Source organism: Panulirus ornatus, chromosome 36, assembly GCF_036320965.1.
Source record: "Panulirus ornatus isolate Po-2019 chromosome 36, ASM3632096v1, whole genome shotgun sequence".
Classification (NCBI taxonomy): domain Eukaryota; kingdom Metazoa; phylum Arthropoda; class Malacostraca; order Decapoda; family Palinuridae; genus Panulirus; species Panulirus ornatus.
Window position 1 is genome coordinate 9619967 of NC_092259.1, and position 13522 is coordinate 9633488.

At 41.7% G+C, this 13522-nt stretch overlaps 1 protein-coding gene across 3 annotated transcripts in view; it reads left to right on the plus strand.

Annotated features, from left to right (window-relative positions):
- Positions 1-13522, plus strand: part of ena (ENAH actin regulator enabled) — a 153113-nt gene that overhangs the window by 301 nt on the left and 139290 nt on the right. The window lies entirely within an intron of this gene.

Genomic DNA, 13522 nt, shown 5'->3' on the forward strand with positions numbered 1-13522 from the left:
GGAAGGAGTCAACAGGTCTTCACGGCTGTGACTGAGCGTCTACTTGTGCCATGGAAAAAAAAAAAACTGGGAAGTGCTTGTGTGTTCGGGTGTTCAAGATCTCCAGCAGTGGTGTGTGTGTCAGCATCTCCCAGGCCGGGTTGGTGGCCAGGCCAACGTATCCCGGGTTTCCTGGGCCACTAGAGGCTACAGGTATCCCCTGGGAGGATGAAGACCTGCATCACGGACAAACGAGAGCACCTGTTTGGTGCTCATTATTAACATCTAATCTTATGGCTGTCCAATAGTAGAATTAATTTTTGAACTTCCATGAGTGGTCCCTCAGGGCTAATGGGATATCTTGTAATTTCTTAAATTAATTTAAAGGGAGTCAGATGTTTACCAGGCATAAAAGATGCTGAAGAGATGTTTGACCACGCCCCTGTGAAATCATTGGGTTTCTCTGATGATGCCTGCTCTATCTATATGCACGAATAGATATTTATGAAACACATAGATAGTTGTGAGGGAGGGGATACACTGAATCTGAATTAATGTTGCACATCCTGCCCCATGGTGTCGAGCTGCTGTGTTTCACCAATGCTGAACTGCTTGCTTTTGTTTTCATGCTGTTGAACTACCAGGAACACATTTAGTGACTGGTAGACAACCGGTTTAGTTGACTTTGATTAAATTGGTAGAAATTATTGTTATTTTTCCTTTGTCCAGCCTCCAGATGTAGGTTTTTAAATGCTCATGAAAACTGAGTAGGATATGAAAAATGATTGGAAGAATCTGTCGTATATACACTTCATAAGTAAAGTATAACTTGAGTGTGTACTGGCAATATTTAAGTCACATAAACCAGCTGAGATCATATGTACCTACTCTTTCAGAGCAGTGAAAGAGCTAGTGATACATACCCCAGTGTGCTGCTTTCCTTTGGACATAATCCTATCAAAAGGAATTGGAGTTTTAAGATGAAAGTAATTGTGAGGTTATAAGTTGTTCAAGGGGAAGCAGAATGACAAAAAATATTAAAAAGGATAAAAAGTAAAAACAAAAAAAAATTGAATTCACAGTCTGCAGCGACTTAAAATTTAATGTGTTAGGAATGACAAAAAGCACAGAAGCTGTGCTCTGAAGTTGTAATTTGCATGTAGAAAATCCTTGCATATATATTCCTTAGTTTGCAGTAAAAATTAAAAACTATTAGTACAACATGTTTGGAAGACAAAATATCACCACTGAAACTAAATGATATCTTAAGTAAATCAAGAAGTCTAAACCTACAGTGCCCAAAACTTCTCAGTACATTGCCTATAACAGTTACAAACATTATGGACTGCTCACTGTATAAACTTAAGAAAGGCTTGGTAAGTACCTAGAACGTGGTCCAGAGGAGCCCGGATTTGGAGTATATACCTGTAAGCTGTAACTTCAAAGAGCCCGATGAAGGTAGACACTGCAGTTTTGTCACAGACGAAGCTAGTGGGGTAGATTTTCCTCTGAATCCTCTGAAATGCACATCAGATTTATTGTCATTTCTGTTTGCAAAGCATATCATATATTTATTGTATCTCATCTGGGTTTCACAGAGTAAAGTCTGAGTGACATGTTATTACCTTTTGTTTATTTCTTCAGACTTTACTTAAAACATATTTACATATGCTCTGAAAATTGACAAGCTGGTAATTGATTTTGTCTCGTATTCCAGACTTGATACAATTGTATCTTAATGTCACCTTTTAAGAGTGCTAACTTTGTTGAGTTATGAAATGTATGAAGATCATTCACAGCTCAGATAATTAAAGACTGACGTGAAAGACTGCAATCACTTATACTCCATCCTCAGAAGTGCATGTGGAAAATCATTGAAGGCATTGCCCCCAGTGTACACTCAAGACAAATTGTCCCCAGTTAAAGCAGTAAGACAGATACATGGAGAGCTGTAAGATAATACCATTAGAATGAAAAGATGCCACATGAACAGTAAAGGAACATACCATTATCACCTGGAGCTGAAAACGTAGACCTGATACATACCAGTAATTGTTAGAAACAACATGGACCCACCCTTTGGGAATTCATGGACACAGTGGACATATATCCACAAAGTACATCTGATCAGCCAGGTTATGAAGTATATGTAGACAAATGGGCCATAGCCTGGCTGATCAGAGGAACACAAGATTAGCCTGATACTGTACTCAGAATGTTGAGGTAAAAGCAAGCTTCCACAGATACCTGCTTGTAGTCTAAACTTATAACAACTGTCTAAATCTAAACATACTGTATATGGATTACTATTTGTATTTTCATCATTATTATAGTGAGGGGAGCAGATTAAGGGTTAATTCTGGAAAGGAAACCCATTTTAAAAAAAATCACATGGGGAGAGAATTGTAGTTGACTTTAATTCATATGGCTGGAAAGCATTGTGGCAGATATTTAAACTTTGCTGTGATCGTAATGTATTTTGTTGTGTTCTCTGGTTTTTTTTTAGCAAAACCTTACAGGGAGACTGAATAAAGGTTGTCGAGCATAAAATATTACCATCCTGACTAAGGATTCTCATTGATGATGCCCATAATTTTCCTTTTCATGATGGCTGGTCTCACCTGTCTTAAATTTCAACTACTGGGTTAGTCTTGATATCTTCCCTGTTAATGCACTGTCCACCTATTTTTTTCTTTTCTTTTTACCCTGTCTCCACACACTTCTTTTCTTATTTCAAACTGTAAGACTGACCTTAACTTTTCTTAAGCTCCTTTTTATGTTTCATGAAAAACCTGGCTACAGTGAGGACTTCTGTTTGTGATTGGAGCCTTTAAGAGACAATTAAAAAACACAGCAGAATTTTTAGGACTTATTGCAGGGTTGGATATTATGTTGAAGTATTGTTCACAAACTGGTTAATCCATCAAATTATAATGTTATAAAGTGTTAGTCATCAAGACTGAATACATCAACTTCGTAATTTCAGTAAACAGAAGCTTTCATAGTTTTGGAAACCCACTTCCAAATATAATATCTACTTCAAGAAGATTTCAGCCTGCTGCATCTTTGATGGAGATGGACAGGAAATAAATTGTAGCTCCAAACTACCTGGGAATCAGTTTAGTCAGAAATAATGACAGTAGGATCTGATTTTCTCAGAGTACTGTACAGGCTTTTGTAATGTTACCGTCTCTGATACAATGACACAGACAGCATCTTTATCAAGGGATAAATCAAAGGATAAGTTTTGATTCTGGCTCTAAACTCGTGAACCAAACTATTGGAATGAATTAACCAAATCTAATTTTAACAGTAAACAGATAATGTGGGAAACGAAGACCAGTTAATGTCTCTGGTACACTAGAATAACTTTTGAGTGGCAAATTACCAGAAGAAAGCATGCATCAATGGGAATGATATGCAGTTGGTTCAGACTGGAATGGAGGCAGTGTTTCCTCTATAAGAGAGAGTTCCCTCATCAAAGGATAACAAACCCACTGAAAAAAGTTACCCAGACTAACTGTAACCATGAAATATCATAAGAAATTCAGGGGAAGAACAAAGAGCAATATGTGAGTATAAAAACAAAATGTACTTCTATTCATATGTCACATGCAAACTAAGGACTGTGAGTACCTTTTGTCCATTAAGAATGGAAGGGCTCCATAACTGTTAGAAAAGTGGAATATAAAAGGTGCAATTCCTTTGTGATACAGATAAGTTCAGTAGTAAATCAGCAACTGATCCAAGTATGACCATTAAGCAGATATACAGTCTTGAGTTTCGAACAAAAGAAGTGAATGTTTGAGACACTAGGTGTTGCCTTTATTAAGACTGGGGTGAAATGCTAAAGTAGGTATGTTTTTACTTTTACTGTAGTAGTCATTTAATAATAACTACAATATGAACCATTAGACTTTGATTATTAAAAGGTGTATATTGAAAGAACAGGATACACACTGTTTTAATACCCTCAGTAGCAAGAAGGTATATGATTACTGAAGTGTTGTAGAGATATTAGTTATAGATTTTAATTAATTATTAATTGGGCACTTCTTTGCAAAAACCATTACACAGCATAAAATATTAGTTTTCATGTTCCCTACGTGTCAGTCTTTGACTAATGCCATGTTAGTTTCCGTGGTAAGGTTGTTTGAGGCCATGTCCCATGGGGCTAAGTATCCAGTACATCTTGACTGGACCTTTTTTGAATTTATACACTGAACAACCTAGAGCAATTCTAATTGCTGTAGTCAGATGATTGAACAATTTTGGATCCTGGGTGTGTACAGTGATTTCTCTTGTACTTACTGGACATTGTGATTTCACTAGTAATATTTTACAAAGTCTGAAATGCTAGCAGGGAACTGCATTCTGAGTGCAGTTAGGAGCCATACCAACCTTCCAGGAATTTTTAAGTAAATTTTAATACTAATACAAATGTAGGTTTGTAAGTACTCTTTGTCAGTCCGTTTAGTTTATATTTTTAAGCCACTGCAGCATGGTAAACACCTTTAAAGGCATATTAAGCCTGCTGTGTTGCCTGCCTGGAAACGTAAAGTTAGCATGGAAAACAGTATTCTAATCATAAGAGTACAAGTGCCTCTCGCGTTTGCAGTCTTTTCTTGCAACAGGAATCGGGGAGTCTACTGAAATTATATTGTACACGTTTTTGGATAGTGCTTATGAAAATTGATTGTTTGGGAATGGAGCATAACATGTATCAGTAAAACAGTATTACCTTATCTGCCTTGAAACCTCCACAACCCAATAATTTGTGTGTTCAGCCAACTTTGTTGCCCAAAACCACATACCCAATAATTTGTATGTTCAGCCAAGTTTGTTGCCCAAAACCACATACCGGGTTGGGAACCATGCTCATGCCATGGCCCTACCCTTTCAGTTTTCTTCAGTGTTGCATCTCTCACCGCGAAGCTGCAACCACCTTAGCATGAACGACATGCTTCCATGAACATTACTCACGCCCAAATTATTACATTTCTCTTTCTATTCTGTGAAAACCAAGATTACAGGCACGCAAAATTACATTGATTCTGAAAGTTTGTTTTGTTTATCTTAATAGAACACAAAGAAAATGCGGGCACAGCAGGTAAAGTGCACACCACTGATCAGTAAAGCTTATGATTCATAACAAATTGCTCCATGAGCGTGAACGGAATTCTGGTGGTTTTCGTAAGTTTTGTAAAGAAAAACTCCGACCTATACGGTCGGTAAAAGAATAAACACCTATTTTCTCTACCAAACACCTGAATTAGAGAGCAAATGTCAAACAGAGTGTTCCAGGTGATTGCTTACAAAAGTATTTTACCGGACGTTTTATGACAAAAATCTTATTTTTTCCGGAAGTTTAAACAGGTCTGGTTTGACTTGGCTTAAGACGCAGGCAGACCTTGCTCGAACGAGGTGTGTTATGGTCGTTGGTGTAATTATTTTGGATGACTTAACCTTTTGTTATCACAACAATACAGCCAACCATGAGGGAAGGAAGAAAAACGTTGCATTATTCGAACTTGCAATACAAGAGATGCTGAGCCACCGTTGACGCTGGGTTAAGCCATGTGTACTTTCGCCATTTAATGTTTAGTTACGTCTTACACTATTTAAAGTAATTTTACATTCCTGAGCTTAAAAATGTATAATAATGTTATTTACAACACGTTTTAGTCAACACAGATTATGTTAATCATTGCGGAATTATTAAATGTTATAGTGATCGCAAGAGTATTGAAGGGAGCTACCGCAGACCGTACCAACGTATTTGTATCTGTATTTGAATCGGTTTCCATCAAGACCTTATTTGTTGCTGGCGAATTTCAAAATCCTTATCACCTGATTACTGGATGTGCTCAAGGGAACTGGATGAATTCTTTCGGGTATGCTTATGAGTCTTACGCTTTACATATGTGTTTGGTGATAGACTGAGAGATGAGTTCATGGAAACACGGGTGACAGCAACACCGTACTTAATTCTAAAGGAAATTAATGCTTAATGATATATAGCCCAAGGGAAAGGTGCAACTGGAGGTGCAGGATTATATAAAGAGGGTGAACTGGGTTGGTGAGGTGAGGGATGACAAGAGTCCTGCGGTGCTGGTGTATGTCCATGGTAGAAATGCGTGACTGCTAAGTCGTGGAGCATCTGTTGGAGGGAATTCTGGGGCTTGCCGCTGTCCTTAGTGAGCGGTGGTTGCCGTTTATGCTTGTACTGTAGGAATGCTGCAGGTCCGGCTCCTACTCGAGATGGGCAATGGCGATAACCCAAGCTGAGTCCTGCCAAAGTCAGACGTCTGAGATGAGACACCACAGACTCCTGCCGGGAAGATGAACGTCACGAGACAAAACTTTGGACTGCCTCTGACGGAGGAGGCTTGCGTGTGAAGCCACAATAACAGGACTTTTAGACGCCAGAACACTGAACTTATCTATGGTAAGTCGACAGCTTTACTCTCTCCATCGGTGATGGCCGATTATATGAGGGTGGCTAGACTCACGTGGTTCTTGGCAGGAAAATATGGCCTTTTGGGTATTGTAGGCGTCGTTGATGGCGGGAGTTGGCTGGCACCAGACTTTGCTGCGAGGGGTAGAGATGATTCCCTCAAAACACTTAAATGTATCCTAAAGGTAAAGGTGTATCGTATATATTGCATTCTGACGGTGTGAGTTGCTGGTCAGACTTAGTAGTGAGCTTCTTGGTCAGTAGACTCAGAGGAGGCAAAGAATTTTGTAGAGCAATCAAGAGGCTCCCCCCCCCCCCCCCCTCTCTCTCCCTACGTGGTACGCTTGACTCTGCCGTGTAGAACCTGGAGAGAAAAAGTGGTGATAAACTTCGAGTTCCTCGATGCTGTTCTCACCGCAAACCACACCAGCGGGAGATATTCTCCCGCAGGAGAAAACTGCTGAAGTGCAGCTAAAACTGTATACTGTAACTGGTCTTTTTTTTTTTTTTTTTTCATTCACTTGCTGGAAGGCAGACCGCAGGCCCGTACTGGATCGTCCTGAGCTGCAGTGCGTCGAAGGCAGATGATGATGGTCGAGGTTTGTACAAAAAACGAGTCATTATAAAAGAGGAAATTCATTAGGGTTCCACTCTATGAATCCTTAAGGGTCTGGTCAGAGGCTAGCCCATCATACCATTGTGGTTCAAGGGTCGTGCTGTCATGCTCGAGGGTCGTACACCATCGTGATCAAGGGTCGTTCCATCATCATGACGGAGGTTGAAGATTAGCCTTTGTGAACAGCTAGTTGAACTCAGGTCCCGAGGGACGGGGGCCATCAGGTGATTGGTTCGCCCAGACAACTGATCAGCCAGTTACACACACATGATCAGGCCGTGTAAAGAATGATCTCGAAGTCTCGGGCACACAGGAGGAATAAGTTAGCCCATCCAGTGATCGTTCGTTCGACTGAAGCTTTTTGCTCGCAGTTCGATTCCAAAGATTCATCTCGAATGGCCAGTCTGTCTATTTAGGCAGTTAATTAATCCTTGTCCGAATGGATCGATTCCAAGTGGCTCCCGGGGGCTTGGAATGGCGAGTAAACAATGATTGGTGCGTGTGAATCCCCCAATAAACGTATGGGGTTTGCTTGCCTGACCCCTTTGCTTACCTGGGCTGTGCTTGGCTTTGCTTCTGCTCGATTCTACTTCCTCAACGGACGATGCCTCACCTGCGTTGGCTGCTGCCTCAGCCGCGGAGGACTTGGGTGAGTGGACATGTACACACACATAGGTGGGAGGTAAGGTCAGATCCAGCAGTGTTGTGCTGCGTGAGTTGGGAGTCCCGGATATCACCAGGGATTGCAGGTTGGAGGTAAGGTCAGAGGTGACCACAGCAGACTGAGGGTTTGGCGCATCGTAGTGCACTGGAGGTTAGCTTTTAAAGTTGCCGTAATGCGCTGAAGGTTAGCTGGAAAGTTACCGCATGGAGTTAATCCCCGGAACACGACGGTACGACGCTTGCGTATGATGATGGGCTTGGCCTTTTGACCCGACCCTTCAAGCGCCTGGGGTTCAGAGTTCACGCCGTCATCCTCAAGGGTCGGACACACCGTGCCTAAGGGGCTTTAGAGATGCTAGCAGGAGGATCGGCGTGAGGCAGAGGTCTCAACCGTGATGCCATGATGATCGTCATCCCATCCTGGCAGGAGGCTGGAGATGTTATGTTGTAAGGTGGCTTGAGGCTGGTGGGGGATGCACACACACACACACACACACACACACACACACACACGCGCGCGCGCGCGCGCGCGGGGCATAAAGACTGTAAACCTATTGTGTGCGTGAGGAGCGGAGTTCAGGTTTTCTGTTTACGAGTCTGTTCATTTAGTTTAGTACGGGTTTGATGGCTGTGACACGTGGGTTGTCTTACTCCCCGACAGCTCCCGGTACGTGTTAAGTGCCCCGGTGTGTAAATACACCGTTCCCAACCTCAGCCACAAAGCTGGACATCCTGGTACTGTGGTGTACAGTATACACGTATCTCAGCAGTACTCGCACACACTGCTGTTACTTCGAGAGAAGAGAATCTCCTTTACTTCTAAGGTTATCTTATCCGGAAGCCTCCGATGATGTTTGATATGTGGAAGCTCGGTGTTAGGAAATTCCGGATGTGTTGTCAGCTCGGCTCTGCCGTTACACCGTCCTTCAGCTGCCTGGAGGGTCACAGGTTCTCGCTTTTCACCTAAGACGGTGCCACTGGAAACAGCTTTGTGGGTCATTCATCAGGAACGGAGGTCTCTTGAATGGTCGCACTCTTGACTCATCGACGATAACAATTCATCATGCAACAGTCGGTAAACATGACGTGTAAAGGATTCATCGTAGGGGTGGCGAGGGACCACAGAACTTGGGTGTGTGGTTCACAGCTGGTCGTTCTCTAGGGCGGTAGGTGCTGGTGAACAACAAGAGTTCAGCGGATGAGGTGTTACCTCGTTCACTGTTCCTTGTCAGGTTCGATTCAATCACGCTCGCGAAGGAGCGCAGGAAGCAACAACTTGGTGTAAGGAACGGGGGGTTCAGTGGGGTAAAAGCGGGAGGTTAGGGCGCCAGGAGCGAGTCTGATGTGAGGGATGTTGGCGCTGGGGTACACCACTGTGGACAAGCCAGTGACACCATAGTAAAGGTTCTCCCTGTTATTATGAGCCGTGTGATCGTACCAGTAGGAGTCTGCTGGATGAGGGGGTGTGTTACCATGCACTTGCGGGGCTGCGGTAGCAACCGTCTGGTGAGTCATGCGTCATCACCGATGCAAGTAGCAACAGTCTGGTGGATCTCGTGTGCCATCAGGGATGCTGACACACAACAGGTCTGGTCAGGTCGTAGTTCAGCATAAATCTACTGAAGCACTTTGTGAGAAAATGTGGTGATGAGGTTGATATACACACCTTCAGGTGGTAGGAACTCCTGTACATGGTGATGTGGCATGCGGGCGTACTTGAATCTATGGATGTGCTTTTGTGTGACCGTCCAGTTGCTAAATGATCAAGGATGTTGTCCACCAACAGATGACAGGAACACCTGAACATGGTGACGACAGGAAGGCTATAATGTGATCAAATATATTGATGCACTTCATGAGAAAATGCTGGAGCTAAACGACAAAAGTTACTGCCTGGGGAACACATTATACTTCTTAAACAAGATTAAAAGATATCAACATTGTATCACTCACGAAATACAGTAAAGTGTGGTGCTTCACGGTGATGATTTTAGGGAGATGAGTGAAGGGCAGAAGTTGAAATTCTGATAAAGAAAATAACTTGCCAGGACCAACCCTATTCTGCACTAAAGGACAATATAAGAAACTTTGTGCATCGTGAAATACACGAAAGACTTGACAGTCAACAGGGACATGAAAGGAACGTCTGGAGACGGTGGCCAGCAGGAACATTGCTCAGCAGTATATCAGCAGTTAGTGTCATCAGAATCCTCAGCTGTAATATTGCCTCTACGAAAAATGATATTCTGAACTCTGCCAGAAGGGCGTTACTGAGGGACACCGATGTCAAATGTCTGCAACAATATCGAATACCACCTGTTAATTCCTCATGTATATCACACGCTTACAAATGCTGTAATCCTAGATCAACTAACACTTACGTTTGTAACACTGTCACCTACCTCATATATTAATCTTCCAAAAGCCCGATGTATTCCAATACTACGGTATTAAGGTACCTACGCGTTGGTAACTTTACAATCGGTATATTATTCTGTAAATTCTGAGCACCTGTCAACCTCCTCCACTGCAAAGACTAACGTAACTTTCTTCAAACTGAACCTTCTATCGTAACTGCAGACCTTTACGCTCGACACAAGAATTTCTATGACCTCTGAACAAACACTAGAGACAAGAAACTAATCTCATTCCTAGATGCACATGATCACGTTCAACTCATCTGTAACAATCTACCAACACATTTATAGATGAATCGTTAGTATGCCTACAGGCTCTATTTCACACAATTCACAATTGTGACACTAGTGATGATCTCATGCCTGACCACTCACCAGTAATTATAACAATAATTATAACTAATGGTAACTCACCCGGTTTAAACTGAATAGATTAATATTTCAAAGGACATCATCAAATTAGGTTCCTAGATTATATCTTAGAGAGAGATTATAAACCTACAAATGTACAGACTTTTAATGTTAATCTTGAGACCACTGTGTATAATTTCTTTACACAAAGCAAGCTAACTTCAAAGGGCAGAAGGAAATGACAATAGACCACACCAGTACTATACAATGACCCCGAACTGAAATAGTCCTAATGTATAGCCAAAGAAATAGGATATGAGATACACACAACTTCGAACACCCAAAATGCTAAAATTAATTCAAACTCTTGCAGCAGCAAGGGAACCAATGACTGACTGATAGGCAACATGACTGGGAACAGTTTGATAGTGGACTAAATCAACATACTCCTCGAGGCCAAAGTCGACAAGGTATTAACAGAATCGCCGGAAAAATAAACAAACAATTATTAACACATCCCAAACTGCTGCAGAAGGCTGACGAACTGATCACGAAGAAATGGGCTCATAATTCGAGCTATGGTATGCTGCCATCTAAAGCTGGGGGCCACAGCGAACACAAACGTTATTTAAAATATGCGTTGGTGACTGTGATGGCCAGAGTGAAGCGTCGCGTTCACAACAACGAAACGGTGTTGGGAACCTTGTAAATATTCTGGACGAACAGCTACCAACGCTGTTTACGACAGCGTCGAATATAGGCAGGTTTACACCTAGGCAACAGTGCTAGGAATATTGTTGTCAACAGAATGGACAAAGCTGACTAGTGTTGTCAACATTAGTCTTATGAACGGGAGACTACTCCCAATGCTTATGTATCCAACATGTTTGTGAATGCGTCACAACATTTCTCATCATGTAGCCAATACATGTTACCGATGTTTCCACTGTATCACCAATGGTAACTGTTGGTAACTTTGCAGACGACCTATGCCATCTTTGTTTTACATACAACCAGTCTATCTACACTAGATGTTGTCCATGTTGTTTCTAACAAAGGATAACATTACTTATAATTAAGACTGGTAACCCATTATTAAAGCTAAAAATTATGAGTTATGTATGCTATGGGTAATTAACCGTCCATATGGACCAGCATTCTAATTTTACCGATGCCAAAACACAATCAACCTGGTGAATTTCAACCCCCATCTCCCGGACGAGTTGCCCACGCAAAACTTTGGAGAGGATGTTGGTCAACAGACTACTAAACAGAAGCAGAAAATATATATAACTCAGTGTTAATGATTTCACACATGGCAAAAAAAAAAAAAAAATGTTCACAACTGTATCATTACTTTCCCAACAGTTCACGGGGACACACGGTACAAATAAACCACATTTCTTGACCTGAAAGCTGCATTTGATATTACTAACAGGCGAGTTATTTTGAGTTACCAAACTGGATACAGATGAGGTGCTCCTATACTTGATAATTTCTGTAACAGAAAGTCTGCTACAAAAGGAAAATTAAACATATGCTGTTTAGCACACCTCAAGGTGGAGTACTTATCCCACCTTGTTCAGTGTATTAATCAATGCGTTAACTGAAATCAGTCCCAGGAAGTCTTAGAAATAGCACTGATGTTCTTATACTCAACAAACACGTGAAATGCAAACTGTCTCACACACAGCGTGTGAAAGCCTTGGTTTTAACATAATGCATGCAGAGAAAACCAACATCTTTAATTTTAGCACCTTGTCTCTGTCCCATGTACTGCAGGTGGTGTGCAAAAAAACAAAGTCGACAATGTGCAGACTCAATATATCAGAACTGTTAAACCGATGTGACTTGGTTTGATCAAGTGTCTTGCCAGATCACCGAGAACCAGCATAATGACACCTCAAGAATCATACTTGGTCGCCCAAACACCACTACTAAAGTACTCAACAAGCGGAGGAACTTGGTATACCCAGCATCGAAGATAGAAAAATGAAATCAGTCTTTTGACATGATTGAAAGTAATGCTGGGTGATTCAGACAATGTCTTTAAGAGTTGTTACTTCATACATGTAGTAGTGGAAGTGCATCTAAATGGATACAAATAACAGCCTATCACATGAACATGTTTGGAGTACATAAGTTGTATAATATTAGGAAGCAGCAGCATTTTCAGCCCTCCCGGCAGATAACTCCATTTGTCATCACCATACCAACTAATCCACACAAGCAACTGAGTACTTACAATCTTCACCTGCGATTCTTAACCAAAACTCTAGACTGAAAATAACATAGCCTAGTGGATCTGTACTGACGGCTCTTTTAACTCTGCCTTTGGGAGGGCAGGTAGTGCTGCCACTGATCTAGTCCAATGGTAATACATTTGAAAAAAAAATAAAGAAATGGGCATCTACCCTACAAATTGAATTTTACGCCTTACTCATCACAACATTATGTCTTACAATGAAAAAAACTAGAGCCTTTTAGGGATGTGTAAACAAACCTTGCAAGAAATGACATCACACTGCTAATAACAAGATACCTGAAGCTCGAAGACCCGTGTATACTTTTTACAAAATAATCAGTATAACTTGCTACATGAGACTGTTAGCCTATACCATGAACCAACCAACACCTACCTGACCAGTGGCGTCTGACAAAGACCTTTTGTGGCCTCTGTAATCCTTTTAGCACTACCGCTCACAGGATGAACATGGGGTGCACAATAAATTTACCAGTGATACCGACACAAATCGAATCAAGTGATCAGTTTAACTGTTCAGTGCAGGTAGGGGTACGAGTGTGGTGGTGTTCCCTCTGCGCCAGGAGGCCGGAGCTAACCCGAGCCTGGCCTGAGTTAACAAGAGGTGGTTCAAGGAAGTTAGTCTGTGGGGGTTGGTTATGTGAGCTTTGGGCCATCCACTGCCACAGGTTATTAAAGCCAGATCAGCCACATGTTGTAACTACTATTGTAACTACCCATCGAAATAACCCGATCACCTTCTTCGGGTGTTGAAGATCACCGTAATTACTGTTTGT